Raw genomic sequence first — 11,440 nt, 5'->3', positions numbered from 1 at the left:
ATGAAGTGAGGAAGTCTTCTCATGGAAAGGCTTATGTGGCTAAAGCAGAAAGCAGTGGAGGAATGTGCTTGATGGTGTCTAACGTATCTCAGATGAGGGGATATAATACTGATGGTGGGAATGATGAACCGAAGGAGCAACATGATATGTGCTTTACAGCTAAGCCGCTTAGCATGCAGTTCAACGAACTGATCAAAAAGGTACAATCCATCTTTGTCTCATTTAAAGTCCCAAAAAGCTCATATGAAAAAGAACTAAAAAGTGTTAATTCAAGAATCTCTCATCTAGATAGTAGTTTAACACAAACTCGAGTCACCAATTCTAACCTAACTGACCAATTAAGCAGGGTGTCTTCGAAGAGTGAGGAACGGCGCATGTGGATCGAACTGAAGGAGCTCAACAATCGCATTAATGAAGCAAACACAACATTACTTGGTCATAGATATGCAATTTCAAGAGCTCAACAATCGCATTAATGAAGCAAACACAACATTACTTGGTCATAGATATGCAATTTCAAGAGCTCAACAATCGCATTAATGAAGCAAACACAACATTACTTGTTTCGATGACTTCTTTACATCCAAGTAAGTCTTTTCAAGCATTTAATGTGGAGGCACTACTAAAAATTGCTAAAAGTTATCTTAACGAATCCCCAATGCATGACCTTGGAACACTTAGAGCAAATCTTTAAAACTATATTATGGATGTATGTGGAGATGAAAATTTTAATAACTTGAAGGGAATTGCAAACTTGGCAAAGATGATGGTTAAAGCAAACAAGCATACCATATATCTAATGGTATGTCTTCTACAAAAATTAGCATTGATTTTACCCATTGCAACATCAACAATGGAACGAGCATTTTCATACATAGTTTAATAACTTGAACGAAATTGCAAACTTGGCAAAGATGATGGTTAAAGCAACAAGCATACCATATATCTAATGTATCTAATGGTATATCTTCTACTAAAATTAGCAATGATTTTACCCATTGCAACATCAACGGTGGAACGAGCATTTTCATAGATACACATACATATACATTTTTTCATACATACACATACATATACATTTTTTTTCATACATATTCACACATACATATACATTTTTTTCATACATATTCACACATACATATACAAATTTGCATATATATTTTACATATACATTCATATATTTCATCTAATTCCACATACCAAAATATACAAATTTCGCATACCAAAATATATACATTTCATATTCTCACACACAACCCACACTCTCTTTTCCAACTCGGGCATTCAGTTCTAGGGTTTCAGTGGCACAGTTGCCCAAAGAAATGATTCAACTAATACTGATAAGGTTAGAGGTGAGGGATCTGATCCGTTACAGGAGCGTTTCAAAGTTATGGAAATGATTGAACTCTGAATCTAATTTCATCAAATCCCATCTCGAACACATTTATCACCGGGATTGTGAAAATAACAAAATGGGAAGCCCGAGAATTGCTATGTCTGCTACGCGCTGTGGTGATTGGATAGATGACCCTGATAAAATCTTATCTGTCTGTCTGTCGCACGCGTCATCTACTCGGTTCTTCAAATGGTTTGCTATGCGTTTCTCCCTCTCGTACTGAATTTTTACTTATCAATCCTCAAACCCGAGAAGTGAATAAACTGGAAAAGCCCCAAATATATTGATATTTAAGGAATAAGCACGTCAAGAACTACAGATCAGATCTGCAAATTCTGTCAAGATAGCCATCATCTCCAAACGTTATTCAATAAGAATGGAACAAGATGTCAGATTTAGACACTACTGAAGCGTTACAAGATATAGCATAAATTGGAAAGTTGAGCATTAAAAATTTATTGGAATCAAAACAATTACATAAGAAAACGTTTTATAAACTTACCTTTGACAGGGTAAGGCAGAGCGGCCTCTGACAAACCGACAAAACCATTGAAATGCAATGAACACCTAACTGGTACCGATCTGATTCTACTAGACTAAGAAAAGATCAAGAAATAGTGTCAGTGACAGGCGAACAACATAAACTTCGAAACACCAAAAATAGGACAAAACAGCTTGAAAACACATGATTCAGAACGGTATAAATTAAGGTATAAATTAACTTACAAGATTTTTGTTTTAAAATGTTGCGGAACTTTGCTAGTTTTTGGATCTAGAAGCATGATAGAGAATTTGTTTTTGAAATCGACACAAAAAAGTTTTGCTGATTATCAAGACCGAAAATGACGCAGATCGATAACTTTATCAAAACGATCCATGATTTTCAGATATGCATATCCTCCTAAGCCAGTAGTTGAATAGTTACAAGATATAGTTTCACAGGGTTGATTATGACAGCGGCTGTGAAATCGTATGAAAATGAAAGTGAACATCTAATATATATATAGTAAGAAAAGGGTGGTCGTCAACCCTAACCCTGATCTCTAACGATGGTGATTTGCATTAACCACCCCTAAAATTGTACATATCCTCACATACAGCCCAACCATTACGGAAAATGCAACTTTTGTTGCTTATATTTTTAAATGGCGATAATACTCCTTACTATACATAACTATCTTTTTTTTTTATCTTTATTTAAATTTTTTTCAAAAAATTGGATACATTTTTCTTTCTTGCATAAGTGAGCCTTTCAACATGAAAGCGTGTAATTAGTACAAACTTTTTATAATGTTCGCTACAAAATTAATGGTTTCATGAAAAGTTAAAATTATGATTGTGTTCAATGAAATCATAATAATCTTGTATACTAACAATTGTATTTATTTAAAAATTAAATTTCCTGAAGAAACTGATCTTAATAATGTATAAAAGGTAAAATTGTACATATATTTATCGTTTTGCATTCTCTCGAGTTAAACTCTATAAGTCTAACAAAGCTCAAACAGAAAGATTAAATTTTATGAAAGGTCTATCGGAAAGTTCATTTGGATGATTATTGGATTAGTCACACTCGGTGTTTTGATATTTACACATTCTGCTATATTTATTGCGACTATGCATTTAAAGTGTACTTGGATTCCTTTTTTATTTAAATGCAATATGAGTTATAGAACATGTCATCGACAGTTGAATTAATTTTGATAAGCATGCATGAAACGTAACACACGCACAACCCTTCTAATGGACGATTGATTCTCGAGGATCAAGTTTATTGGTATTAATTGCTAGAATGACATAGTATAGAAAATTGATCAAAATATATTTGTAAAATTCGTCAAAGTTTTAAAACTAATGTTGGAATTAATGAACTTACCAAAATTAACTATGGGTATTGTTATAATTGTGTCAAGCATCACTTACATGGAATTGCTCCATAAGTAACACCAAGAAACCCAAGACACCTGGTCTGATACTATATACTCCACTGCTAATGATCAACATTCCTCAATAAACAACAAGAGGGAAACAAAACAAGTGGTATTTAGGAGGAAAATGGCTATTTTTCCATCTTACTTTACTACAATGCTACTTAACACAATTACTTATACCCTACATTAGATGCAAAAACATAAATAATATCTTCTTAACGCATGGGAATTTTAGGTAATTAGATTGTTTTAGTTTCTTATGCAGAGTAAATAAAGTAAACATGTAGAAAGACTAAAATAAAACTATGTTGCTATTACTTAACAATTTCTTGTATAATTTAGCAAAAACGTACATTGAAATATTGGGATATCCTTCCCCCTACCTGATTCAGCCAAAACTCAAACCAATTAGGCTAGAGTCAAATCTATTATATATTTCCTAAAATTAATTAATATTATATAAACACGTAAATAATTAATAAAAAAATAAAAAAACATATTTTATAAAAAATATTAATAAAACAAAATATATTTTTTGCGTATTGTGAAAAAAATATTTTTTACAAAAAATTTACTTTTATTTTACGTATTTGTTTTACATAAAATATTTTTTTAATGTATTTAAAAAAATACGTTTTTGTATATTATGTTATTACATTGCAATGATCCTAAAATATATTTTTACGTTTTCATATAAAAATACCTTTATATGGGTGAGGGACCAATCACCCGTGCATAAAAAAACGTATTTAGTTTGCTTTACGTAAAAAATATATTTTTATGTAAATGTAATTTTATGTAAAAAACGCATTTTTATGTGAAGAAACACGCATATTTATGTTATGTTAATGTCTTTAGTTTGCTTTACGTAAAAAATATAAGTAGTTTTGATTTGATCCAAAAACATATTTTTACGTTATGTTATTACGTTCTTAATGTTTTTACGTAAAAACATTTTATATGAAAATGTACTTTTTAAATATATGAAAAACATATTTTATACGTAAAAAAATCTTTTTTTTCTATGTGAAAGAAAAAAAACATATTTTTATATGAAAATGTAAAAATATGTTTTAGGATCATAGCAACGTAATAACATAATATACAAATCGTATTTTTTTAAATACATTAAAAAATATTTTATGTAAAACAAATACGTAAAAAAACAAGTAAGTATTTTGTAAAAAAAATATATTTTTACAATATGCTAAAAAATTATTATTCACACCAAGTATCGCATTTTGCTACGTTCTTCATCGACGCGTAAGTCGAGATATTCGTTGCCGAGAGTCGTTTGTGATTCCAAGGAGGCCACGACCTGGACGCACACCGCAAACGGGGCGAAACAAGAACTATCCTTCTCATTTTTGTTTTCCTTGGAACATGTCGTGTCGGGGTTTTGTTATGGTCCAACGGAATCAATGATGCCCCAAAAAAGTGTCACACCCGAAACCGAAGGCGGAAACGTCTCGGGGTGGAGGTGACTTCATGGGATTATCATAACCAATGTACATAGTAAGTAAAGTAAAACACAAAACGTTACATTACATAGATTTCATTACATCAGTTGAAAAGTAAAAGTAGTCCCAGTTTCATAGATACATAGTTTAAACAAAAGAAAGACGAATCTTCTACGCATTCCGTCTTCACCAAAAGAGATCGTCTGGTACCTGTCTATAGCGGACCTGAGAATACCAGCGGTTTGAAAATCAGCATAAAGCTGGTGAGTTTATAAGCGGTTTGTTTTATGAAAAGAACGAGTTCCTTTAGTTTCCTGAAAAAGTGGTTAACCAAGAAAATCCCATATTTTCTTAAGAGTTAGATACCAATTCCAAATTGTAATGTAAAAGATGTACAATAAAAACATAATTGTTCAAATGATTTTGTAAAGTATAGTTATTTAACTTACTACACTTTTCTGGTTACAAACTACTGTTACTCAGGAAAATCCTATATTTTCCTATGTGTGAAAGTGTGAACTATTACTGATTCCGTGTGAGCTAACTATTACCGATTCCGATTATGTTCATTATTATCCATAGGAAAACCCCATGTTTTCCTGAATGTGTGTGTGTGTGTGTGCTATTACCAATTCTGAGTGTACTAACTATTACCAGTTCTGATTATGTTCATTATTATCTCTAGCAAAACCCCATGTTTTCCTGAAATGTGTGTATGTGTGTGCCTGTCACCCTTGAACGTACATTAGCTTTACTACGTACATAAAGCTAGAAAATGAATCTAAAGCATTAATAATCTAGATTGCGAGTCCTTAACCATACTCAGACTAGATATGACTCGAGTCGTCGTTAGTATCCTTTTTATGACTTTTGTCACCCTTGAACCTTTCGGTTCGGCTGTAGCTAGCAGCCAGGTGAGGGATTGTCGGTCCCGTATAGATCTATATACTCAAGTCACGCTCTCCTACGTTCGGAGATTCTGGTTACAGGGGTAGTCCTCTACTCTCGTGCCATGGGACGTGTTACAGAGGACGTGTCTCCAATCTTTAAGATCACTCTTTACTCTTCGACTAGGAAAGTAGTATCTACGACTAACTAAGTTCTAACGTACCTGTCCTTTACACTCGAGCCTAGGTGTTATTATTAAAGACATTACAAAAGTTCTATGTTTTCTAATGCCGACTATCCATTTACACTCGAGCCGAGGTGCATAATTAAAGACATTACAATGTTCTATATTATCAAATGATTGTTGTCCTTTACACTCGAGCCTAGGTATATGAAGTTTTATGTGTTCTTTATGGCGTCTGACTTTTATACTCGTGTCTATGGTATTTTATTACAGACTTTACAATGTTTTATGTTTTCTATCAATATAAGTATGAACAATCAAATGTGAGGTATACAATATGACAGTATATAATAAGAATTGAAAATCGGCTTTTAAACAAATAACTCTACAAGTTAAAACAGTTTGTTAAAAGAGTTTTTAATCCATAATAATGTACAAGTATAAAACTATTTAACTAAAATCATATGTTTAAGTACAAGATATTCTTGTACTCTTGCTTGTATTCCCCCCCTGAAAACATTGAAAAACCATTCAAAAAGGGTAGGGGTATGAACTCACCAGATGCGGAAATGTGTCGGATGGGATGCTAAACGTCGAACCAAGGCTTGAATACGAGCGAGGTTTCTATGTAATATTAAATAATACACAATATATATCTAATTATATTTAAATAACTAATTAGAAACACTTGAACATTCTAAGACGCGAAAACACTCCAAAATGAGCGTTTGAAGTGACCCAGGTGGCGTTTCAGGACATGAATGGCTAGGATTTAGAGTTTACACTTCAAGGGTAAACTCTTAGGGAGTGTTTACAGCCTAAAAACCACATCCCCATGAGTTTACGGCCGTAAACTCATGGTGGGTGTTTTTATGAGCTAAATGGCCTTATCAAATAATGGGTGTTGCTAGGTTTGGCTTTTCAACATTTGAAAGGGATTAAATCATTATATGAATTAATAGAAGAGTTTAGGGCTATAAAATAAGAGGTTACGGCCGCAAAATCTCATCCACATCCAACTTAATTATTTTGAAGGCCAAGGATTAATCACAAGTGATTCAACTAATTTTTACAAGGCTTAGGGTGAGTTTAGGGCTTCAAATGGCATCCATCTAGGAGTTTACAGCCCTGGAGCATATGCTCTGGCCATAAACTCTCAATTAGAGAGTTTATGAAGAGTTTAGGGCCCCTAAATGTTTTTTGGTTGGCTCCATAATTTATTCCAAAGCCTAAGGGGTGTGTACGTTGCATTTTAACACCCAAAAGAGGAGTTTACCACCCATTTATATGAGTTTACGGCCCAAGCATGTTCTTGGGCAGTAAACTCATGTTTACTCCTCAAAAATGACATTCAAGGTGTTTTAAGTCCATTCCAATAATTCCTTTAGCCATATCAAAGCTCCTATGGTGATTTGGAAGGGTTTTAAGGCTCTAAAACCCCAATTACATGTGTTCACGGCCTAAGGCTGATCCAGGGCCGTAAGCACATGTTTATGGTCCTATCACATGATTTAAACACGAAATTGAAAGCTACGGATGTTATACTAGGAGCTAGGATGCTTACCTTGGTGTTTTAAGGCTTGAAATGGTTGATTTTGGCTTAACAAGATGGATTTGAGGAGAGAGGTTAGAAAGAGAGTGAAAAAGCTTCAAATGAGGCTTAATCCACTTTAAATATGGTTTGACTCGGATACACGGTGAAATTTTACCCGATACCGACGTTAACCGATGTCAAACCCCCAAACCAGAACAGCAGAAACATTCGGGGGCGGAGGACGTCATATTCAGTATCATAACAGTTCATAGAAAGGAAAGTACACACCACCATACATATATAAAGGTTTTATAAATGTTTACATAATTGTATTCATTACATGTTCAAAAGATAAATACATAAACATCTTTCAAAAGAAGTAATTAACGCCAGCGCATTAATCCCAAAAGTTGATTTCCAAACCTGCTTAGCGGTTCCCTGAGAATACAAGTTATTTCAAAGAGAAAGTGTCAACAATTAAGTTGGTGAGTTCGTAAGTGGTTTAGAGAAATTGAATGCCATTCCAAAATGAGTGTATGTTTTCCAAGAAAATCCCTTATTTTCCAATTAGTTGAATGTTTTGTATACAGGAAAATCCCTTATTTTCCTAAAGTAACATGCAGTCTAATGTCCAAGACCGAAAACCGGAAGCAACTGACATGCTTTAAATGATTGGGGCATAGTTTCTTATAGTAAAACTATAAGAAGATCGTAGTTCTTAGATGAAGAATAGTTTTAGTAGCTACTCGTTCATAAATCAGAAGTACTATAATAATTGTATATCCGATGAGTTTTATAACCATACTAAACATAATATGCCTGTAGCGACGTTCTTCAGGCGTCGTAGCGTTATGACAAACTGTCACCCCAAAGGACGGACTGTAGCTAAGAGTCAGGGCGCGGGATCATGACTTCCCGTATAGATCTATACACATTTGACACGTTCTCCCTATGGGAGACTCTGGTTATAGACAGGACTTGTAGTATTACCTCCTAGCAAGAAGGTAGTATTTGAAGATATACACGTCTCATGGATTCTCAACTAAGTCTGTATTAAAGTAGTAGTTTTGTATGCAAGGTTTATTCTTTTTCACAATGTTCGACAAAGCATAAGTCATAAGTTCTTTGAATGCATAAAATGGTTTAACAATGATGGTTACTTCGGATACTATGCACTCTGTATAAATCTAGTGCATGCAAGGCATAACAAGAGTTTTCATATATTAGTTATGAATCACATATGAGTCATTTGATAAAAACGAGCAAAGTGAAACTTTATGTAACACACGATAATAACCGTGTGTTTACTTGTATTCTCCCCCGAAATGTATTAAAAGTACATTATAAGGTATTTGAAAGTGTATGAAAAGGGGGTACGAACTCACTTGAAAGTTTGAAGATAGCGAGATGGAAAACCGGGCAGAGTTTCGTCTCGGGAAATGGATTTTTCTCGGGATTCTCGGGAATCTCGGGAGTAAAATCGACCTTCGGGACTTGAGCAAAATGATCAGGGCTTTGAGGTATTGCGGGCACGGAAATGGAGGCAATATCATGAGAGAAATGAGAGAAATGGGGTGATTTTCCCGGAACCCTCGCATCTCTATTTATAGGGGTCTGAGAAGCCTCGGTACGCGGGGCGTACTTGTGCGTCACCCGTGACCGAGTCCTCGACTGCCTCGCTTCGGATGGGACGGATCAGCTAGGCTCGCATAGGGGCGACGTGGACGGACCGAGACCAAGGCCTTCGCGTACGCGGGGCGTACGGGGTTATGCGGCGCGTAACTCGTATGAGAACGCTGACTCCCCCTTCGGATATTACCGGATTTTTGATTTAAATGTATATATAATTTATTTAATAAACTTCAAAAAATCATATCTTCTTCATACGAACTCCGTTTTCGATGGTATTTACATCCACGTGTAGGTGAGACTAAGATCTACAACTTTCGTTTAGATTCCGTCGGCAAATTTCGAAATTATTTTTGTTATTTATTTTTAAAAGGTCGGGGTAAGAAAATTCGTTAAAAATTCATAACTTTTTCATACGATGTCCGATTTGAGCGTTCTTTTTATGTACGTTTGTAGTTGAACGATATCTATGACTTTCATTTAGACACCTAAGGTCAAAAAGTATTTTATTGAAACTTTGCGTTTTTACGTAACTTCGTATTGCCGGTTTTTGTCGGAAAACTTAGAATGGTAATAACATCTTCGTTATAACTCGGATTTTAGTGTTCTTTATATGCTTGGAAACCTTAAGACGATATTTACTTCATAGAGTACTCCAAACAGAGAATTTGAATACTTCATTTTTTTTATGATATTCTAATTACTTTTTCAAAGAGGTTACAAGACTCGATTTTTAATGACCTGAAATGACGGGTTGTTACATCATCCCCCCGTTAGAGGGAATTTTGTCCCGAAATTTTAATACAAAAGAGAAGTTTTAGGGGCTAAGGAAGAGGTGCGGATACTTCTGTTGCATTTGGTCTTCCCGTTCCCATGTGAACTCAGGTCCCCTCTTAGCATTCCATCGTACCTTTACTATTGGAATGCGACTCCGTTTAGTTCGTTTAACTTCCCTATCCATGATCTCGACGGGTTCTTCCACAAAGTTAAGATTTTCATATAGTTCGATTTCATCGAGTGGAATTACAAGTGTTTCGTCAGACAAACACTTTTTCAGGTTCGATACGTGGAATACTGGATGTACTTTGTTAAGCTCGATTGGAAGTCGGAGTTTGTAGGCCATTGGACCAACTCTTGAAATGATTTCGAAGGGTCCAATGTACCTAGGATTTAGCTTCCCACGTTTTCCAAAGCGTATCATACCCTTCCAGGGTGAGACCTTCAGTAGTACATGGTCGCCAATCTGAAATTCCAAGGGTTTATGTCTTTTGTTGGCATAGCTCTTCTGCCTATCCCTTGAGGATTTCAATCGTTCTCGTATTTGCACGATCTTTTCAGTCGTTTCTCTAATGATCTCCGGACCAGTGAGGGTGCTATCAGGGACTAGACCTTTTGCCAATTGCGTGTCGCCCACTTCCGTCCAGCACAGAGGTGATCTGCACTTACGGCCGTAAAGGGCTTCAAATGGAGCAATCTTGATACTAGTATGATAACTATTGTTATAAGAGAACTCGACCAAAGGTAAGTGAACATCCCATGCCTTACCAAAGTCGATTACACATGCTCGTAACATGTCTTCCAAGGTTTGGATCGTCCTCTCACTCTGTCCGTCAGTTTGGGGGTAATAAGCTGTACTCATGTCCAATCTTGTTCCCATGGATTTTTGCAATGATTGCCAGAATCTGGAAGTGAATCTGCTGTCTCTGTCTGAGATGATAGACATTGGCACCCCATGAAGTCGTACGATCTCTTGGATGTAGGTTCTCGATAGCTTTTTCATTTTATCAGTTTCCTTGATCGGTAAGAAATGAGCTGACTTAGTTAATTTGTCGACGATTACGCAAATAGTATCTTGGTGATGGGTTTTGAGCATTCTAACACTTCCTAAGTGTACATGCAACCCTAATAACCTTGGATCTATGTTTGTCTAATTATCATGCAAAGTTGGATTTCCAAGGTTATATTCCTATCTAACATACATGGGGAACAATTTTAACTTGAATAATAGATAGAATAACTTACCTTGTTGTTGCTTGTGTTCCTTGAAACCTTGTGAGCCTAGCACCTCAACTGTGATGCCTCAAATGCTTCACACAACACCAAATGCTCTTGGAAAAACTTATGAGAGAACACACACTTCTTGAAATCGGCCAAGCCCTCTTGTTTTCTTAGTGTCTAACCGATTTTGGTGGAGAATGGGATCCTTATATTGTGTTGACACATCTAGGGTTATACCATGTAAACCCTAATGTGTCATGACTCTTCATTTCCATGACCCATGGGTTTGTAACTCCCATGGAGCACCCATGGAGCATCCTATGGGTAGAACCCAACTTGATAATCCATGGAGCCTCTTAGCCCACTATACAAGGTATGAATGATTTACATAATCAACCCATATATTTAATTAGTTATTCT

The 11,440-nt window shown here is 35.3% G+C and overlaps 1 long non-coding RNA gene across 1 annotated transcript; it reads right to left on the bottom strand.

Moving 5' to 3' along the window:
• Window positions 1-1,068: 1,068 nt before the first annotated feature.
• LOC111895107 (uncharacterized) lies at window positions 1,069-2,384 on the bottom strand. The gene is made up of 3 exons (XR_006187955.2): window positions 2,123-2,384; window positions 1,899-1,992; window positions 1,069-1,731 (listed from the first exon to the last, which is right to left on the bottom strand). It is a non-coding gene; the product is annotated as an uncharacterized LOC111895107 (long non-coding RNA).
• Between the last annotated feature and the right edge of the window lie 9,056 nt (window positions 2,385-11,440).

This window comes from Lactuca sativa, chromosome 1, assembly GCF_002870075.4.
Source record: "Lactuca sativa cultivar Salinas chromosome 1, Lsat_Salinas_v11, whole genome shotgun sequence".
NCBI lineage: Eukaryota > Viridiplantae > Streptophyta > Magnoliopsida > Asterales > Asteraceae > Lactuca > Lactuca sativa.
Note: the sequence above shows the minus strand (reverse complement) of the source record. Positions and strands in the feature narration are given on the sequence as shown.